Source organism: Trachemys scripta, chromosome 9, assembly GCF_013100865.1.
Source record: "Trachemys scripta elegans isolate TJP31775 chromosome 9, CAS_Tse_1.0, whole genome shotgun sequence".
Classification (NCBI taxonomy): Eukaryota; Metazoa; Chordata; order Testudines; family Emydidae; genus Trachemys; species Trachemys scripta.
In genome coordinates, this window is record NC_048306.1 from 2,798,056 (window position 1) to 2,803,063 (window position 5,008).

Sequence of the window (5,008 nt, forward strand, 5' to 3'; positions counted from 1 at the left end):
GGGGGGGGGGCTGTGCCCATGAAGGGTCTGTCTGGAGGGGGAAGGAAGCAGCATGGCACTTCTGCCAACTGGGGAAGGGGAGAGGGACCCAGCTTCCTGAGCAGGGGGAGGAGAGACAGACAGACACAGCCCCCCCCCCCCCCCGCTCCCCCGCGCGCCCCCGCGCGGCGCCCCCCCCCAGTCACCCCCTCTCCACGCCTCGCGCGCGCGCAGTGACCCCCCCTCAGCGCCCCCCCGCTCACCGGGGGCGGGGTTCCCGGCGCCCCCTCAGCCCAACCCTGGCGAGGGGCGCCCGCTCCCCCCGGCACCAACCCGCCTCACCCGCTGGACGCCGAAGCGCCGGCGCTGCCCCGCCGGAGAGAAGCAGGCGCCGGTCGGCTCGGTCCCGGCCTCAGGCGGCGGCTCAGCCCCGGAGCCCGCGGCCCCCCCGCTCCGGAGCTTTTCAAAAGTCCCGAGTCCGGACTGGGAGACTTCCCCCCCCGCCCCCCCGCCCGGACCCGCTCGCCCCGCCCCCGGCCAAGATGGCGGCCGCGCGCGCGCTATTGCGCCTGCGCGGGGGGTCGGGATTGAGTTACGGGCCAGGCGGTTGCGAGGGGAGGGGGGAGGAAAGCTCCTAGGCTGGAGCTCGGGCGAGCCTGAGACAGGGGCCTGGGGCTTGGGCGAGCCTGAGACAGGGGCCTGGGGCTCTGGAAGGGGGGAGGGGCAATTCCCCACCTGTTTTCTCAACCCCCAATATCCCCAAACCACGTCCCCTTCTGGCTGGCCCGTAAGGACTCACGAGAAGATGGGGTCGGCTCTGGGGTCGGCCGGGCTGTGGGGTCACACCTGCGGCTGCCCTCCTCCCCTGTCATGCTGGTAACAACATCTCCGGCTCCTCCTCGTGGGGCTCCGAGACTTGGGGTTCTTGGGGGGCACCCGCTCCCCTGAGAGTGGGTTACTGCTGATCCCCAGCTCAGCCACGGACGCCAGGGGATCTCTCACGTAGGCCTTGGTAGACGAGGGAAACCTGTGCTAGTGTCACAATACTGAGGTACAAACAACGAGGAGTCCTTGTGGCACCTTGGAGACTAACACATTTATTTGGGCGTAAACTTGTGTGGGCTAAAACCCACTTCATCCGCTGCATGGAGTGGAAAATACAATAGGAAGTTATTTGTATACATAGTACATGAAAAGATGGGGGTTGCCTTACCAATTCTAATGAGACAATTCAATTAAAGTGGGCTATTATCAACAAGAGGAAGAATCACTTTTGTAGTGGTGATCAGGATGGCCCATTTCAAACAGTTGACAAGAAGGTGTGAGTAACAGTAGGGGAAAATTAGCATAGGAAACGTAGTTTTTAGTTCTTGGAATGACCCATCCACGCCCAGTCTTTGTGCAGGCCTCATTTGATGGTGTCCAGTTTGCAAATTAATTCCAGTTCTGCAGTTTCTTGTTGGAGTCTGTTTTTGAAGTTTTTTTGTTCAAGAATTGCCACTTTTAGGTCTGTTATTGAGTGTCCGGGGAGGTTGAAGTGTTCTCCAACTGGAATTGCCCTTGATCAATCTGGGCCTCAGAGTTCACCTTGTAACAGGACAGTGATACGGACTCATCCTGCCTGGGACACACTCGCTTCCTCACATGATGGCTGTATAAGGAGGAAGAGGGACCTAGGGTCATGCATGTGGCCTAACTTCATCCTGGGTTTTCATCTGACCCATCATCTGCATCAGCAGATCTGCTTGTTGCAGCACCTAGTGTCCAAGTAACATGCAGGGGCAGCAGGGCTGAGCCATGTGAGGTACCAAGAGTCGGGAAATGAAATTGCTCTGTGACACAAAAGGGCCCGATACGATGCATATGCTACAAGGAGTACAACAAACTTAACCTGTGGTAACCCTAACCCAACCCTCCTCAGGCTTCTCACTGTCTCATCTTCCAACATCACCCTCACTGTGCATACAGTCCACTGTTTCCCTGCATGTCACATTCTCCTTTTGTGTTACATACTAACTTGTGCACAAGACAGAAAGGCAGAGAGAGCAAATGGGTAATAGTCACATCAAATGAGATATTTGGCAGATATTCTATTCCATTTTGTTTGAGCTTGTTATATTCTGTACAAATTTGAATGGTTTTACAGTCCAAGCCTAAAATAAGAAATATAGTAGCCAAATGAAAATAAATTGTTTCCCTTTGCATGATGTGTTATTTTTATGTTCAGAGTTACCATGTAAGTTTTCCACTGAGGACGAGATATAAAATAGACTGCCTTATTTCGACCTAACTGTGTAGCGTAGACTAGGGCTTAGTCCCAGGATGAGAGAAATAAGATGGGTGAGATAATATCTTTTATTGGAGCAGCTTCTGTACCTGCATCACACTTTCAAAAGATGGGCCTGGGAACTTAAATTCATAACTCTGCTGGAGACTAAAAAATATTGGATTTAATAGGCACTGGTTTTATGGCCCATTGCAACTTGTAACACACCCTGCTACCTACTAACCCTCCATTGTCCAATGACTGCAGAGGTGTTAACTGCCCACTTCATTTTAAGTGGTGCCCAACAACATATCTGAAATCATTATGCTAAACATTCTGCCCCCTCATAATGAGCTTGGACAGTCTAATTTCCTTTTCCAGACCTAAAGAAGAGCTCTGTGAAGCTGAAGAGGTTGTCCCTTTTGCCAATAGAAGTTGGTCTAATAAAAGATATTACCTCACCCACTATGTTTCTTTCATAAATATATTGGATGTGATTCTTTTTATTCTTTATGGCTGAGTTTGTAATCACCACATACAATATACCTTGTACATTTATGGCACTACACTCTCTTACCCTGCTGTATATCCTCTAGAAACAAAGAGCTTTTTAATGTCACCCCACCTTCCCAGTACTCTCACGGAACCCCTCATAATATGTTCTGTCATGGTAAGTGATTCTCAAAGTGTGGGTTAGGACCCCAAAGTGGGTCATGACCCCATTTTAATGGGGTCACCAGGGCCAGCATTAGACTTGCTGGGACCGGGTCGGAAGCCTAAACCCACCCCAGCCCCCAGGGCAGCGGGGTTCAAGCTCCAGCCCTCTTTCCCATGTAGTAATTTTGTTGTCAAAAGAGGGTTGTGGTGCATTGAAGTTTGAGAACTGCTCTACATTCTTCATAAAGATCCTTTCTTTCCTGGGAACTCTCTTGCATTCCCATATCAAGGGATCAGCTGGTTCTTTAACCTTACATGTGTTAATAACCCATCTTTGTGTCTATTCTATAAATATAAATTATTCAAACCACAGTGACCAGTTAACAGTCTAAATATGGGCACCTCACTGATCCTTTCATAACTTTGGAGCCACACATTATCCTCTATTTTGTGGCATACTTCACAGAATCTTCTTCCTCTTTTCTCCTTAGTCCACAATTTCCGCTATTCTTTTTTAAGGCTTTTTAACTAAACTTTTAAATTCCTGCTTACTCAAAGGAACCTTTATATCAATTTTTCCATTTTTAAAGCATTTTTTGTTTCTTTATTCACCACTTTACTATCAGGTATCACTGCATGTGCTGGAATCCATGCTAATACTATATTCACACCCTAACTCTGTTGTCAAAAACCATATTTCATTTATTAGATCACTCCTGCTTTCTGAGGTACCCCTTTTAATTGCCAGTATGCTTGATCATTAATCTGAAAAGATAACAGCTGAGGTAGGCTGTATGTCCCTTATCTAGTTTAATGCTAACATTTTCCCCACAAATTTAGCTGTCATAATGGCTATTAATTAGACATTTTGTTAGATGTCTTAACCCCAATTTCAGGGATGCAAAAGGCTGCTCATTCACTTTACCTGCTTTTCCACCTTTAGACTCATCTGTGTATTTTCAGCAAAGGAGACTGTTTACCACATGATTCTCTGTGGCTCTGTAACTTTTGTAGTCCTTTACAGCAGTGCTAAGTGAATACAGAGTGAGCACAAAACACTACTAATCAGAATAGTAATGGATTACACGCTATGCCCTGGTATTATTGACTATGCAAAGGGCTGGAGAGAGAACCAGGTTCAGTCAATGATGTTCCCAATATAACAGTATTTACTATTTAACTGCTTAGTCAAGAAAACAAAATTAAAGCATAGCTACCACTCCAGGCCCCAAGCAACACATGGTGTAAACGGAACTTGGTTTAATTTAACATATTTAAGTCATAAACTACAATATTACTTGTTACAAAGCTCAACAAGAAGCTTTGTTAAATGAGAAGCTAAGCTTTATTACAGCTCAGCTACCTATAATTATGTTTAGGGTTCATTAAGAACACTACAATTTAAATTGCTGATCATGCTACAGTCAGTGGGAGTACTCACATGTTTAAAGTTAAGCATATGCATAAGTGCCTACAAGATCAGGGCCTTAATGCTCTCTGTTCTGTGCTGAATAGGTGGATACATTCATGGCATAGTAACAACTGAACTAAAGGAAGACAATTCTAAAGGAAGAAACCAGCTGCTTATTTGTCAACAGGTAAAAACAAAACAAAATATTTTCTGATAAAAGGTCACTAATTTTAAGTATTTCTGATTCTAGAAACACTTCCCCCGCCTCCCACCACCTACAACAAATTTCAGTTATAGCTCACTTGATTGCATCCATCCATACACACTCCTTACACTGTATTAGTAATGTTACTGATTAATAGAGCATCAATTTGTATCCAGACTTAGACTTTCCCAAAAGAAGATTTTTATCAAGATGGGAAATCTTATTTTTTCATGTGATACTTTAAATCAACTTTGCTGCTTCATCCTCCCTTTCCCTCTGTTTTTCTCCCTCTCTGTCTTTTTCCACTGTGGCAAAAAATTATGAAAAAAAATGTTTTTTGTTATTCAAATGGCAAACAGCATGGCAATGCTTCCAACAAATGTCAATGCAAAAGGCTAACTGTACTGTACTCAGTTTCAAATATGCATCCTACTACAATAGCTCTTTTAACATCAGTTCCATCAATGGCTCTTTTACTAAAATGTCCATA

General features: G+C 46.0%; 1 protein-coding gene across 4 annotated transcripts in view; it reads right to left on the minus strand.

Annotated features, from left to right (window-relative positions):
* The window catches only part of KLHL13 (kelch like family member 13), a 138,831-nt gene extending 138,353 nt beyond the window's left edge, over nt 1-478 (minus strand). For 3 of the 4 annotated variants that reach the window (XM_034780997.1, XM_034781000.1, XM_034780993.1), the window contains exon 1: nt 322-478. The gene's annotated coding sequence lies outside the window, so the exon portion shown is untranslated. The remainder of the gene's footprint in view (nt 1-321) is intronic. The other variant, XM_034780999.1, reaches the window with a different exon arrangement.
* Nucleotides 479-5,008: the final 4,530 nt, after the last annotated feature.